This window comes from Dermacentor albipictus, chromosome 10 (genome assembly GCF_038994185.2).
Source record: "Dermacentor albipictus isolate Rhodes 1998 colony chromosome 10, USDA_Dalb.pri_finalv2, whole genome shotgun sequence".
Taxonomy (NCBI): domain Eukaryota; kingdom Metazoa; phylum Arthropoda; class Arachnida; order Ixodida; family Ixodidae; genus Dermacentor; species Dermacentor albipictus.
The window spans coordinates 91,112,017-91,128,837 of NC_091830.1; the positions used below are offsets into that span (position 1 = coordinate 91,112,017).

Below are 16,821 nucleotides of genomic sequence, written 5' to 3' on the forward strand. Positions count from 1 at the left end.
CGTTTTGTAGCGCTTCTGGGTTGTGGTGAGAAGCTTCGGTGGGGAAGAAGATCATCCTACAGTCACGCACTTTGACCAGATCTTCGGGCTCCTGAGCCTAAACTGCGCGAAACGTTAAGACGAAAGGCAGCAACACAGCTTCTACGCTTCGCTGTATGCGTTTCTTCTTTTCGTGCAGTTTACCCGCCTTTCAGTATGAACCAACAGGCCCGATAAATCGTATTCCTGTAGGTGGATACCGCTTTCTCATGGTATCACTAATTGCCAGCGAGCGTAAAACATGCGCAAACTGCCCGTCCGCATGAACCCCAGGCTGCGGCGAGGCGTCTGCAGTGGAGCTAGATTAAAACCCCTCAACCTTCCAAAGTAGCGCCATTCGCTTCCCTCCTCCTCCGCTCGGCGCGGCCTCGACGGTGGCGCCGCCGGTGGTGGGCCTGCCGTAGCAGACGACGGCTAACACGCTACGGGAGGAAATCCGCAGAAAAGCTTGTTCGAGCCTTGCGGAGCAGTTTTTAGAGCGCAGCTCTTTGGCGTCCGTTCCTGGGTTTCGCGTCGTCGTCGGCGTCGTCGTCGACGGCGTCGGCCTCGTAACCAGCTCGCCTCCGCCGCCGCGCTCCGCCGCCGCGCATGCGCCGCTGCTCCGCCGCCGCGCATGCGCGCTGTCGGCTCTCCGGGCGAGGGAGGATGATGGAAGGGAGGAGGAGAGACTGCGGAGGAGGGCTGGCTACACAAATGGCTCTTTGGCGTCCGTTCCTGGGTTTCGCGTTGTCGTCGGCCTCATAACCAGCTCCGCCCCCCTTTCATCCCCCCAGCGCTAGCAGCGACCGACTGATACCGCTTTCGTGAGTCCGCTACCGCACTCACGAAAGACGTCGTGCACTTCCTGCAACTCGCATTAACCGTCCATCGATCCACACCGATGTTAGTAGTGGGGGACTTTAATGTTGACATAAAGACAAACAGCAATTTCCTAACACTTATGCGGGAGAACATCCCGTTCCTCTCGCTCGTAACGCATCCCACGGCTGTGACAACCTCGCGAGGCACTTGTATAGATCTCGTCTTTGTGAATCAAGCATTGGTGTACCAAGTCGAACATATATCAGTCTATTTCTCCGACCACAAAGCTTCCTTTTTCAATCGAGGTCTTTCTTCGTCAGTCGGTAACTGGCCTTTAGAATTTCGTGTTGGAATTGCGGAACAAATAGAGAAAATGACCATTATTCAAGGCGTATTTAAGGCGTAAAGCGCGCGACGTTGAGAGTTCGTGTTGCTGAAACACGACGCAAGCACGCGGTGTACTCAAACACGCGCGTAATTACCAAAGTTTCAGGTGTTGACAGCGTGAAAGTATGTGTACGTGGTTTCGTAGGTTCATTCACATACCTGCACGACACTTTTGTTCGGTCGGCGCATGAAAGATTCAGGCTGTGTGCGGTCAGCAATGCCTGGCAACAGGGCCGTTTTTTTCATTGCGGGGTGCTTTGGTAATCGTGACGATATATTGTGTTCTTTTTCTTTTTTTTTTGCAAGTGCTTCTCCAGGAGGGCACATGTAAGGGCTAACGGAGGCCTCGGAAGAGTACGTAACATTACGCTAATGCAGGCGTCGCAGGGAGTGTTGCATACAAAATTGGCTGTCCACGATCTTATACCCCCCTTGGCATGCACAGGCTCCGGCGAGCCCCGTCCATCCCTGGTTCTAGCTTTGGTGTTCCCGTTGCCGCTTTGGTGCCCGGGAGGCGCCGTAAATAATACGAAATAATGACAAGTTGTTACAACTAGTAAATAAAATTTATTGAAGAAATACAATCGCGCCGAGGCGCCAACTCCTGAAACAAGGAATTTACCGGCCGACGTAGGACTCTACGATGAAAGTGCACGTTAGACATCCCCAGGCGAGATAGATAAAGTTATCTGGAGCCATCCACTACGACCTCCATCTTAGCTTTAGTCACTTCGGAACGTTAAAAACGTTAATCATCACAAACCAAATCAATACATGCGGGCGTACATTCGAAGCTAAAAGACTGCATCGTAAGTCATAGTGAGCCTTGCAAAAGCGTCGAGAATGTGCTAACTTCTGGTGGAGCTCAATACACACCCTGAATAAAGTCGCTTTTATGTCACAGGCCAGCTGCAGATGCGTGCATTTCACCGCAAGACGAAACTACATGAAACAAAGAGAGCACATTCGAAAAAAAAAGTCAAACAACGCGCTAAAAACCACGCAGAGCATGAACACACACTTTTTCGAAGCGGAAGGCGTGAACTAGGCTCAAAATAAGAGGTTGTGAGTAGCCGTGGCCCTTACTTCACTAAGCCGTGCGTTCTTTGCCACTTAGCAGTGGTTGCGAGAGCGAAATATGGGGACTTTCGGTCCTTGAAGCTTCTCTTCGCCTCGGTACTACGATGAAGCAAGTTGTTAGTTACGTTCGTCCCCGTTCGTCTGCCGTGCCGATGCGAGTTCGTTGCTTTCTTTTTTTTTTGCGGCGGTATCATATTAAATTATTATAGTCGCAGAGGGATACGTTTGGACGTGAGGTTTTGTCGGATGACGTTAATGGCAAATCATTACTCTGTGACGATGCATTGTTCATTAGTGCACATGTCGCTGAGTATACCACACATTTCATGGGAATCGCGGGAACGGAAACAGGTCTAGGCTAATTCGAGTTCTTACCATCGTGTGGTCACTGCGGCGCACCTTGCCGAGCACGTCCACATCTTGTATGATGCCAGGGTTAGCGCAGAGTATGTAGTCTATTTCATTTCTTGTCTCGCCATTCGGGCTCCTCCACGTCCACTTTCGGTTGTCCCGCTTGCGGAAGAAGGTATTCATTATCCTCATATTATTCTGTTCCGCAAACTCTACTAATAACTCTCCCCTGCTATTCCTAGTGCATATGCCATATTTCCCCACTGCCTTGTCTCCAGCCTGCTTCTTGCCTACCTTGGCATTAAAGTCGCCTATTCCTATAGTGTATTTAGTTTTCACTCTACCCATCGCCGATTCCACGTCTTCATAGAAGCTTTCGACTTCCTGGTCATCAAGACTGGATGTAGGGGCGTAGACCTGTACAATCTTCATTTTGTACCTCTTATCAGGTTTCACAACAAGACCTGCCACCCTCTCGTTAATGCTATAGAACTCCTGTATGTTACCAGCTATATTCTTATTATTCAGGAATCCGACTCCTAGTTCTCTCCGCTAAGCCCCGGAAGCACAGGACATGCCCGCTTTATAACACTTTATATGCTTCTTTTGGCCTCCTAACTTCACTGAGCCCTATTATATCCCGTTTACTGCCCTCTAATTCCTCCAATAGCACTGCTAGACTCGCCTCACTAGATAACGTTCTAGCGTTAAACGTTGCCAGGTTCATATTCCAATGGCGGCCTGTCCGGAGCCAGTGATTCTTAGCACACTCTGCTGCATCGCAGTTGCAGCGGTGGCGTAGAGGTAGAACAACCGCCTCGTGTGCAAGAGGTCCGTGGTTCGAATCCCGGTGCCGGCAATTTTCCACCGGATTAAAAAAAATGAAATCCGCGTGTTGATAAAATTGCACAAACAGGCCTGGAGTGTGGCCTGATCCCGGTGACCAGAACCGATAACGCACTCCCTCACCAGAGCAGGAATGGCCACCCTGGTGCAGTACTTGGCCACAACCTCCTATATGAACACGACAATCAAACCCCGGGTTCCTAATAGTGACTGAATGCCAGTCAGTATAACAAATATTTATAACTAATCTTTCATTGTGGGCGATAAAAGCTGATGCCTTATCATGTTCAATTAGTGACCATCGTTCTTTTTTTGCCTAAGGTATGTCGGCATTCCTAAACATTCGCCTGCTGAAATTACTTGACCAAGAAATAATTGACAGTGCTCTTAGCGCGTTTTAAAAGGAGCTGATTGAAGTAGGCTGGCGTAGGTTTCTAAATTTAGACGATGCTGAGAACGTCCGCAATGCTTCTTTAGATATCTATAAAGGTTGCTATTAAAAGACGCCACAGAGATAGAAAAAATTGGAAACCATGGGTAACACACGAACCATATCCACAAATGAGGAGAAAAGATTGACTCTGCTGACAATTTCTCAACACTTGTAATTTTGGTGGCTTGGGTATTTTAAAAAAAAGTATAGAAACTTACGAAGAAACTGCTCATTGCACATAAAAAATACTTCTTGTCATGCACCGAGCGAGCTGCTTTGGGACTGAAGAAATACAATACCGCGTCGGTGTAATCGTCGTCTCTGCATATTCAAACTTTCCATTAAGGGCGAAGACTTGCATGGAGTGAAACTGGCTGATTCTTTGAATGCTTTCTTTACAAGCATGAGTATATCATATAGTTAGACTGTGTATAGGTGAAGCAATGATAAATCTTTATATCTGCAGCCGGTCAGTGTATACGAATTGATTTCAATAATTACAAATTTATTCTACAGCAGCAGTTCAGAAAGGGTTGAAATTAAATAAAGCCTGTGAGGTATGTCGCAGGCGTAATTGCACCAGTTCTTGCAAATATGTAATGTCTCACTACATCAAAATTTCCAGTAAAAATATTAGTGTTTTTTAAGAAGGGAAATCGAAATGACTTAGGGAATTACAGACCGGTATCTATCGCTCTTACTTTTACAATGGCTCTCGAGAAAGTAATTCATTGTAAGGCCTTGAATTTTGCTGAAAGCTCCAATGTGTTACCACTACACCAAGTTTGGATCCCAACGAACATGTCTGCAGAATTAATCTTCCTTCACCAAAAAAAAATATATATTTTAACACGAGTTGAAAGCAAAGAATAAGCGATTGACTTTTAGTAAAATTTTTCTAATGCTTTTGACTTGTGAAAAATGAAGTTTGGCGCGACAAATTGGATATTTGTGGCAGACGTAGGTGGTGGTTACATTTTTGTGGTCCCATTTATTTCATCGGCGACAAGTTGTAGAAATTATTAACTCACGATCACAAATACTTCCAACGCTATCTGGCGTCCAACAAGGCAACTTATTGGAGCCCTTGGTATTGAACTTTTATATAAATAACATTGTTATAATAATTAGAACGCCAAACACATTGGATACGCAGATGACCCTAGCAATATTTTTGCGGATACTAACATCGATCACCTTATTTCTATTTGTAATGACTGTACAGCTAAGGTAGAGCAGTGTTCTCCTGTAACTCTATGAAGATTAGCGAAAATAAAAGATAAGCAGTTATTTTTGTCGAGAAAAGTAAGCCAACCCCTCCTCATGCCGATATCATATCAATATCTCGCCCTGTTGATATTGTTGAGCAATTTAGGTGGCTTTGTGTGTCATCTGCTACACAGATGTCCTGATAATCTGCTGTGAACGTATTAGTGGCAAAACCACCTTGAATAAGTGCAATAATTGGTCGTCTCAGGTACATTCTTCTTGCAAATATCAAAACACTCATTTATAATTCTTTTTCTACTCAGATACTAACTACTCCAAACTTTTTTGGTGTAACACTTAACTTTCAAACCTACAATATATTTACGCTATGCAGAAAAAATACCTACGCCATATGCAAAATGCTGGTTATATTTGCAGAAACTGCAGTTTTTTTCCATTAAGCATTTGCTATCACGACTCACAAACTGTACCACTATCGTTTGAGTATTATATTTATATATTAAGTGAGGTATTATACAGATTACCTGTCTACACTGGCACATTAAGAAAAAAAATTAGCAAAATTATGCTAACAAACATGGCATATATTAGAACGTTGTTGCAGCCTGTTTGAACTCTAGCATGAAACGCTTATATTATTCTTTACCATTGATGTTAAACCAGTATCAATCGTGAAATTTTGATTCCACTCCTAAACTTAGATATATCTTATGGATGAAGAAAACTGATATTTATATTTTCGGACTATTGTGTGTTATTTTTGTTTTGCACTGATCAGGTGTATAGATTTGTTTATTCATTCTGTCTTTTATTGCTGTTGCGCAAACGGCACTGATAGCTTGGGGTTGCACACTCGTGAAGCCGCCTAAGGGCAGCCTTTTCCCCGTTCTCTTCCATCTTTATTGTACATGGTGGAAAACATAGTTTTAACTTTATTTTAAACACGAAAGTGGCCCATTAGGAAAATTGCCTTCAACTTTCAAAATGGACCTGTGCCGTAAACATGCCCAGAACGTAATTATTGTATTTAATTCATTTTTTTATTTGATTACGTTAGTTTTTCTTGCATGTGATGACCGCCTACAGAAATAATTATTTTGTAGTGGCATGCGTCGAGAAGCCATCATGGATTTCTTTTTAAAAGTAGTCTAACATTCCAAACTCTGTATAGCGGAAACTCCAGGCTTGGGCAAAGAAATATTACCCTTAGTATATCACACACGAGATGTTTGCTTCATCGAGGAAAACGTTTTCTCAGGTACTTCACAAAAATGTTTAGTTTGCTCTATATTTGATCGCAATACAATTGCTATGAAACACTACCTCTATCTGGTGCTACACAGAAATGTGAAAACATCTCGGACTCAATCGCATTCACCTGACCGGACACTGCAGTCAAATTTGCCATTAAAGCTAGCTGACAAATCTTATTCCACTGTACGGGGAATATGAGGATTTCTAAAACGCAATTACTTCAGATGAAAGTTACGAGACGTATACCGAAATTTATGATTAACTGTAAGACCGTCAACAGCATGCTGCGATAAAAGGAGGAAGTTCCGCTAAATATGATGAATAGTTCAAACATTTGACAGCCCTGACACTGCTGCCTCTTTTATCTCGTTGTGATGTATGCCCGACTGGCATAGATGTAGCATGACATGCTTACCTTCGTGACATTTGTCACATGACAGAAAGTGAAGTAGTGCTTAAACTTATTGGAATTCCAGTTGTTTGGTTTGCGCCCTGTCCGCACAAATGAAATGAAGCCTTACATGTCATTCTAGAACGTTAGTTGTGAATTAGTGCGTAGTGTGCTCATTCTGATATAGCACATTGCAAATTTATTTAGGCGGATCAAAAAACTTTGTTTATTAGCTTGGACTAAGCGTATGCTTTTTTCACCTGGTAGGATGCCCGTCAGGTAGTACTATATATTCCCTGCAGAATATCGATGGCGTCCAGATTCGCTGTCCTCTACGAACGAGCATTCTGCATGGTAAGTTGGGCGCCCTGTTGAAATCTCGTGATAATTTCACAAAGTTTTGCAGCTGACCGGGCACGCTGTATGCGATACCTGTTTCTGAAACCTCTCTTGTGTACGCAGTCTGCAGATTTATCCCACTCTCAAGATGAAGCACGCTTCAGTCATCGTCTTGCTTCTTGGCCTGGCCGGTACGTGACTTCAGGAAGCCAATTCTGTGCGACGCCCAATACTTAATACAATGCTGACCATGAACGTAGGGCTAGGAATGCCTTCTGGTGGTACTGTTGCGTTGAGTAGAATAGGCCAGAATCACGTTTTTTAACATTTCACAGAGAGAGGCATATCCTTTAACGCAGTCCACGTAGTGAGATTATTATTCAATCACAAAGTCTTCGAGAACTCGCTTACGATTCAAATGTAAATGAACAATTGTGCACATCCAAAATCCCTGGGAATTCGGCGTACGTGTGCGAGGCTTCGCAAGCCGCCAAGACGAAATGGCGTTTTTCACTAACGACCCTATCTCTCATCCACCAAGGATGACCTCGCCGAGAAAGCGGATCTTTTATTCCGCATTAACATTTACTCAAACACGTGACATGGCGCGCCGCAGCTTCTACAAATGCTTCCTAGGAACGAAGTATGATGGAAGGCGCGCAGTACATTCTGGCTACTAAGACGACCAGTAACTTACAACTTCTTCCTCAGATAGCAAATGCGCGCGCTCAATTTTTTTGAGTGAGTAGCCTATATGCGACTTGCCTAGCGTGTCAGTCCTCCCAAAGAGTTAGTGCTCATTACGAAAAATTGTTTAAAGTAGTATATTTTGCTTTTCGCTGTGCACGGCCATAGCCTCATTCGTAAAGCAACGGTCTTCTGTGCCAGGGGTAGCGTGCTCCAGATATGTGTATATGTGTATATGTGTGTGTGTATATATATATATATATATATATATATATATATATATATATATATATATATATATATATAGATATATATATATTCGAGGGTGGTCGCAACGACGGTGGTCGCCACGGGATTATAGGAAAACTTTCCATGCTTGTAACAAATTGTTCTCCTCGTTCCACTCGGATCACTGTTCTCGCTCGGCATTTTCCACTCCACCGCTCAGCATGAACGTTAGCCTTTGCGTGTATAACCCTCATGGTAGAAGCCGAATACGGAACGCTGCTGTCGATTCTCTGCGGAGCCGATTTAGCGGCGCGTCTTCCTGTTTACGGTTGATTTCCGGTTCCGGCGGCCGTGAGAACTGCGCGTCTCCGAGAACTCCGTAACTGTCCACACGAATGCAGCCCTCGCCCCGCAAATTATGGCATCACGACTAGGGTTGCGCTGACGGCGTGATGGCACATGAAGTGTCCGCGTATTTGCAATCCCAACATCAGGAAAATGCCAAATGAAGTTCAAAACAAAGTATTGTAGTACATCAATGCCGTACTACTAACATTACTGATACAAATCATGCTCTCTGATACGTCAAGCTCTTGCCTTTGCTTCTAAGTTGTTGATAAATTCGACTTTGCCTGCCGTCTGCTAGCCGCCTGGTTAACTCGGATGGTAGAGCGGCTGCCCCGAAAAGGCGGTAGTCCCAGGTTCGAGTCCCGGGCCAGGACGATCTTTTCTTCAACTGCGAAGCTTTTTTTTTCGAGGAACCCGTATGGGTTTTCTTTGCAACACTTAGCTACACTCGAGGGAATGTCTTTATTTTCCCTTTATTAAGTACATTATGAGTAGTGCTACTAATGATCTTTATTCTTTCGGCGCAGCTTTGGAATTTCTTCGGATTCGCGCAGAGTTTCATTAAGAGCAAAAAATAATCGTGAAATCATGTTTTAAGTTAACGATACTTTTCCATGCTTGCCATTCTGCATCAATTTTTTTAGTAGAGTAAACTTAAAGGAGAAAATAAACAGCAGAAATGAATAGGATACACTTCAGAAACATTCAGAAGAAAGGAAAGTCCGTGAATCACCGTGACAGCGCAAGTATAAACCTATGTAGTGTCAATATATCTCTAATGATGACTCAACTTACACTACGAGATATCAGTTTCTTCATCGTTATTAGGCATTTTTTTAAAATGCGAACCGTCTGTATAGATGCGAGGAGCACTCTCGTGTTTTGCGTTGCGGCTTTCTTAGAGTAACGAAGCATGTTGTCGCGGCAATAAACAAGCCCTTCATGTACTTAGGAAAAGTGGCGGACGCTTCGTCCCGCGTGTGAAATCTGGTCATGCTAGGGCTCAGCAAATTTTCAATGCATTAAGTCTTACGGCCGAGCTCGCACTGGTAAATGCAGAGCCTTCTCCATCTCTTCATCCGTACCTAGAATCGCGGTGTGAGGACACTATAACTAACGTGCTTATTATTACCTTGCATTGGTGCGCATTTTTCCTTTCCTTGAGCAGAGGAACGGATTCAGAATAATGAGGTGTGCGTCTTTTCACTGACCTTCCAAAATCTTTGGTATGTCATACATGCAGTGTTCATGGACATACGCCGTTTACCTGGGGGTGTCTTTGCAGATGACGACACCGGTGAGTAGGAGAGCCGAGCATGCACCTGTTGAAAAGCCTTCTAAAAGCAATCTATGTTTCATTTCCTCAAGAGGCGCGACAACATACGTGAGAAAGAGACAGCTTGTAACATGCGCGATGGGTACCTAATCTTCTAACTACAATTGCAGGGCCCCATTCATTGTTCAAGCGATCTCGTGGAACGATAACCTGTAAAATACACTTAGTCCATGACTCAACCTCTGCCACATGCTGCTTGTTTGTAGGTTTTATGCCGGTCGATGGTGTTATGGCTACCTAGAAAATTCCACAAGCGGTAATTACCAGATCGACATAGCAATATCCAACTTGGCCTTTTACGCAATCATATTTGGCGAAAACCATGAGCTACCAGTTGCCTTCAGTTCAGAAATAAAAAAAATTACAAAGTGGTTTGGAGTAACTGAATAATAAAAAGATGACTCTAGTCACTAATTCATAGCCACTATTTAATAGGGGCTCCTTTTTGCCCCGTAGCTTTTAGTTGATCCTAAGCGGTGCACTTTGGTACTTAAGTGCGAGAAAGTTTGGAAAAAAAATCAGTTTTTGCTCATCAATTATACCGGAAAGGAATGTATCTGCAGCTTTTTCAAAGCCATTATAAAACACTTTAAGTGGTGCCATTTTAGGATTTCTTCCGCAAAACATAGGGGAATAGGCGGTGCTCTAACGTAAAGCTATTCCAAACTTTCGTTTTCCAATTCTGCAATCAGCTCTCCACGATTGGTAAAAAAATGTTCGGGTCGAACCATTTCCCTTTTCAGTCATGCAATGCCACGAACATCACGACAGCTAACTATGTGACTGACGTTTACTAAAACGTTACCCATGAAAAGACCGAAATAAAGGAAAAAAAATGATTTCTAATTCAAAGGCTTTCCGCAAGTAGCAGTGAGCTACTGGTCACAAACTTTCGGGCTGCGCCCGTGTCTGTCACGCGACGTCATAAAAGCGCGAAAATTCACCGCGTCAAAGTGGCGTGTACGCGTTAAAGATGCATTAATATGCCAAGCAAAATCGTATTTTTTTTCTGAATATCCGGAGACTGCCCCGTTCCGAGACGAAGATAGTTGCCAGCCTATTCCACAGGCACTTGCTACTTGCACCTGCAGGAAAGCATAAATTTTTTTCGTGTAGAATAAAACTTTTTTTATTACATAAGATTCCAACGGCGCAATGGACCCCTTTCGGCACAAAGACTACATCGTTCAGCCAACTCTTCTTTGCTGAGGATCCGTTTTAGCGGCATTGTTAACCTTCCGTTGCACGCCACCGCGATTTTCGACCAGCCAGCGCCAACTAAGTAAAGGGAAGTGGACCAATCGTACACACCAGCACCACCCGCCTGAACCAGTTATCTATATTCGTTGGGCTGTCTCGGCACTATAGGAGCGCTCTTCACTTGAAAGTGCTCCTCCTCCCTATTCAACCAACTGGATAAGAAAAACTGCTCAATGTAAGCAATGTTATCCGTTTTGAAGGCAAACACTAGATGCCTTCTATAAATCATGGGAACCTTTGATTGGGTGTTCCGGCAACGCTGCGGGTAACTGCCTGATGCTTGATTTCAGTAACTGTCTGATTTGACGTCAGGAGATTGGAATTGTTTTACGTTATGTGGCCCATGCACTTAATGTTATATGGAAAGAGTTCCGTGAAATGTGGCATTAGTGTCTATGCTAACAGCGTCATTGTGTTTTTCAGACGACTATACAGACGAAAACGGTTGTAACGAAGCTAGGTGCCAGGAGAGCTGCAAAAATCAGGACTACATGATGAGCCTTTTTACACCAGGTGATCCCGAATCTAACTGCAAGTGCATAATGCGTGCTTCTTATTAGCACATTTCTTCTACTCTGCTATTTTTGTTTGTTGGCCTTCGATTGCACCATCTTCTGTTAGTGATGTGAATAAAATGTGATATCAATAAAATGCACTTTTTCTACGGCCCACCTGTCGAGCGGAATATATTGAGTCACCTGCCTCTTGACAACCTGATCTCTGTCGTGAATATAGCACGATTGAAGAAATTAAATTACTCGGCGAGGTGCCTTTTTGGATAAGGCGCAGCGCAGTGAACACGTGATTGGTTGAATACACATCTTGAAGCAGCCACTGCATTTCGATGGGAAGAAGTGAAAAATGGCGATGTATCACACATAGGTCCACGGTAATGAATATTATCATGCACCTATCAATATTAGTGTGCAGAATACAGGCACGGCATGTCTCATCATGGAAACGTAGTGTCTGCACGAAAGTCCTCGGAATAATACTTTCTTTACTTTCTTTCTTTATGACGCAGTCCGATAGATACGGATTTTTTTTAATATAGTACATAGGTCAGCCCGCTATTCTACACGGACAAAGAAAGAGTAACGAATAAAAAAAAATGATGTTGATGTGAAATGAAAGTGGTGTCAATAAAAATGATATCAATAAAATGCACTTCTCCTACAGTCCACTTGTCGAGCGGAAGATTCGCAGTCGCCTGCTTCTTGACAACCTGATCTCCGTCGTGGATATAGTATCATTGAAGAAATTAAATTGACTTGGCGTGGTGCGTTTGCCGATAGGGCGTACTTGATGGGTAGATTAGACCTCTGCAAAGAGCGGCTGCATTTCGATGTGAAGAAGTGAAAAATGTCGACCACGCATAGGTCCATGATAATTATATTGCTATGTACCTATCAATATTAGCATGGAATAAGCCATCAGGGCGCGTCTCATCAAATCGTGGTGTCTGCATTGAAAACCTCAGAACAATATATTTTTTATTGCCTACTGTGAACCAGCAGTGCGCCTCTCATCAAATCGCGGTGTCTGCATTAAAAACCTCAGAATAATATTTTTTTTTTTACTTCACTGCTGTGACGCCATACCGACAGAGTACCTTACAGACGTATCTTATTCAAATAGTAGATCGTTGTATAACCTCCCTTAAATTTCGTAAAAATGTTCAATAAAAACCCTCGACTCAGTTTTGCGATTCTTGACTGTTACAATTGACCAAGATGGCGTTGTCATGAGCCCTAAACTTCGAACCACTACCGTTCTTATTTTCTCAACAGTCTTCAGCACACACACCGTGAAAGACTAGAAGGTATGTCCCCGAAATGAATGGATGTCCTAAATTCATATATTATGATCGGTGCATTGCCCTGCACGAACTCAATAACATTACAAAATTTAACTCCGCAAGGGGCCTTGTGCAAAGTACTCATGCAAAGACGTTTTAGCGTGGTTAGGACATCCGCATCTTTTGACCGCAGAGAGACTGTTGCGTAGGGCAGTTTTTTTTTCGGCACGACATCGAGAAGTGGGGAAGTTCAAAAATGTATTGACGTTTCACTTTGTCAACACGAGTTGCGCGTAAGATTGTGGGTGCTTCTCCGGAGTTTTTAAGCTATGCTGTGTTACCTGACAACTGACACACGCCTACTGTTGCAAGCCGCGTAGCACGTTCTTCGGGCGCCGCCCGATCCCGCAAGAGCCCGCGCCTTTCACCAGTCTTGTGCAGCTCATGCCTGGCGCATGCTGGTCACTTCAGGGTCGGTCGACTGGTAGTCGTCCTGGACTTTTTGCGTTGCTCCTGCGTCCATCTCGCTCGGCGCTCGGCCTGTCGATTTCCAGGCGAACCCGATACATCAATATTGCACAGATTCACTACAAAGTGCCAAAGAAGCTGAACCCAGCGCGCCTCCAACTACCCTTCTCCTCCACGAGTCTCAGCCTCCTTCTTCCCATTTCTACACCGTGCGCTCCTCCATACCTTCCCCGGCGCGCACTCCTCTTAACCACCTCCAAGCAACCTCCTTCTGCGCCCCTTGCTTCGCTCTGCTCTCCCGGCTGCCTCCGACTCAGTCTCGCTGATATCAGAGATGAGGCATGAACGCGTCTTTAAGCGTTACGTGAGGCGATGGCTGACTACACAGCAAGATCTTGGCACAAGATCATTTGTTCTGTCGCTAACGCATCTGGAGCCGCGTGTTCAACGATTGGTCCTAGTTCGCGTTTATGTCTTGAAACCAACATCCTGATCTTCTAGCCTTTTGGGGAAGAGGGTCTATTTTACTATTATTAGAACCTGCGTACTAGCTCCAGATCGCTGCCATAGACTTAGGAATATCTCTTAGGAGCGTTTACAAAGGAATAGCTTTGTTTTTACTGGAGCTACGCCTAATGTACGAGCTATGTATACAAGTAACTTTAATGCTTTCTGTCAACTGATCTTTGTGCTTTCTAACAAAGGCAATTATTAGGCTAAAAAGAGAGCAATGTATTTACGTTCAGATGCTGTGTGTACCAATATATAACAATAATTAAAGATGAGCCAAACCCTGTTACAAACTCTCCAGGACCAGGCATTCAGAATAAGAACGTAAGACCCGTGTACAGCTAATGATAAACAATCAGTACATGCAAATAACATTCCGGATCTGCTACCCCTTGGTAAATATAACCTAGCCACCTTTGTTTTCGAACTAATAATGAAACCTAGTGTTCGTTGATTCCAAAATCATTAGTAAGAAACACCAGCTCAAGAAGGCTCATGGCGTGCCTCGTATTCAGTTTGTGATTTTGGCACGTAAAACCTTTAATTCAATTTTATTAAATATGGTTAATGTGCAATAAAAATTTCACTTAAAGAAACTTCAGGCTCTTCACTTCACGGCCATGTTACTATAGAATACCTTTTTATTCGCAATGAAACTGCAAAAAGGTCATGGATTTTACGAAAAAGAGCAACATTTCTTGTTACGCAATTCATAGTCTTCTCAGTGTACTGTTTATTTCGTTTTAGTTCTTGCATTTGGCAGGTAAACACCGTAATTTGCGTTAAATATTTCCTTCAGTTGTATCAAATTTTCTAGAGTAGCACATGTGTGTGTAGATCTTTTTGTTATTTGTATTTTATATGACAAAAGAGCTGCCGCCTCATATGGCGATGCATCTCTATTTTTACTTTTCTTTATTTGTATCTCATTTTATTGAATTTTCGTTAATGCACTCGGTCACGTGTCACTGTTATTGTCAATATAATGTTTCGTGATTACTAGATATATAGGGTCCCAATAGGTCTAAGATTATGGGGCCTCCTTGCGTATACATTGACCCGAAAGATATTTTGTGAAATCAAATCAATTTTGTTGGATGATCGACTGATTGTAAGACTAAGTGTTTCATGATATAGAAGTGGCAGTCAGGTGTCGCATTAATAAGTGTGGTTAGCCAGGTACCAGAAAACACATACTAGGCTAGCACGTCAGGTTAGTATGTTGTTCTCACAACATAGTTTTGCGTTCACTGAAACGCAGAAACACTAATTATTTGTGAGAACCAACACACCCGCTTTTAAACAAGATGAGCACCTGGGTGTAGGCGTCTACCTTACGTCCTGAAATTTTAGGTCAAGTCGAAAAGCCACTAGCGGGTTGGCTTAGAAGTGAGCCAACATTATGCTGGCGTCTAGGTAGAAGTAGCAAGTTATGAAATGTATACACAAAACCAAACAGAGGTGATCGCGGACAACACAAAAATGACATTTTCTTCCTCGTCTAGAACACAAAATAATAATTAACACCTAGCTAGAGTTCTTGGACGATAACAAACACTCTTATAAAAACAACAGAATATTTAATAAAACGCACAGTTTGGAATTTACGTGACGCGATGATTTCATGTAGAGGGTAATAAAACGCATTTCTTTTGGCTTATTTCCTTCCTGCGTAACCTGCGTAATGGAAATGGGCGTGCACATGCGTTATCCCGCACCTGTTCTACGCGCACCATGTACAGCGGAGCTCTGTATGACCAGGACATTTCCACCGTCCGTCGTGCACGACCAACCCGGGAAGTGGCTGCTTGGCGACGGTTGGCACAACAGCGCGAATGCAGTCGTGCCACAGCTCACCCGTTCGACGTGGTCGTCCCCTTGCTCAGTGGCTCCAATGCCGCTCATTGCTTGAAGGGATATGAGCAATCCATTGGCAAGAGGAAATTGTCGTGTTGACCATCATCATCATCTTCATTTACTAGAATCATGAGCAATGCTCGTGCATCCTCCTGTTCTGCCACAGCTGGCACCATTGCCGCTGAATATTCCAGCGTAGCATTTCATTTCCATTCAGCCTTTGTAATGGGGAGGCCGCTATATTCTTCTTCAAGATGGCATCGACCATTGCTTAAGGGGATATGAGCCATTCAATGTCTTGGGTTGAGGACATTGCACATGTACCAGCCGCTTAATCTTCGATGCTGAACTACCACTATGTGCCGTAGTATGCATAGCATAATCACCATCAACACGCAGGTGTCATCTCAGCGAGCTTGTAGGCGTTGCCACAATATGTACTGTCATCCGGTGGACCGTATGTGCCATTGTGTGGAAATTCTTGTAATCGCAATCAAGACATGGACCGATCCCCAATCCCCGATGTTGGGAAATTGGCCGTAGTACGAAAGTTATGTTCAACAAATTTATAATATTCTTATTATTCAAAATAACACTTGACGCAGCGCAGCAGAAAAACTAGAGGAGTCAATTTTGTATACCACAGGATGTTCAAATAACCAATCACCAGGAAACATGGAGTTCCGAATAGAACATATCCGCGAAAGACAAATTGAACTGAGGCAAAGAAAAAGTGAAGAGTGTAATTTAATGAGAAGCTGCATCAAAATGGAAGATCGCACACGAGGCCGGAGGTTGAAGCCCGAGACACCAAGCCTTCACACAAATGGTGCAACCAGACCATGATCCTCAAGGACAGTGGATTGAAGCGCTCATGGGCGGAGGTTACTTGTCGGTATACATGATGGAGCTAGCTGACAGCTGCCCGGCCTGGACGTTACTGCGCCCTGCTGAATACTGTACTGATCTTCGATGCGGGACCGGCCTCTCCTCTACACCTCGAGCTAGCCATACGCGAATAGTAAATGTACGCTACCCTTGCACCTTTACATGTCAGCCAACGTAGAGCTGGTTGAGCTTGGACTATTCTGCATGTTACATCTTGCGAAGTGCTAAACAGCCACATTGTTTGCTTGTTTTATGCTATTGTCTGTTTAATTATCTTTTTTTACATTTTA

General features: G+C 43.7%; 1 long non-coding RNA gene across 1 annotated transcript; it reads left to right on the forward strand.

Annotated features, from left to right (window-relative positions):
• The first annotated feature begins 7,139 nt into the window (after window positions 1–7,139).
• LOC139051049 (uncharacterized) lies at window positions 7,140–11,655 on the forward strand. The gene is made up of 4 exons (XR_011509212.1): window positions 7,140–7,166; window positions 7,275–7,342; window positions 9,658–9,711; window positions 11,434–11,655. It is a non-coding gene; the product is annotated as an uncharacterized lncRNA (long non-coding RNA).
• The last annotated feature ends 5,166 nt before the right edge of the window (window positions 11,656–16,821 follow it).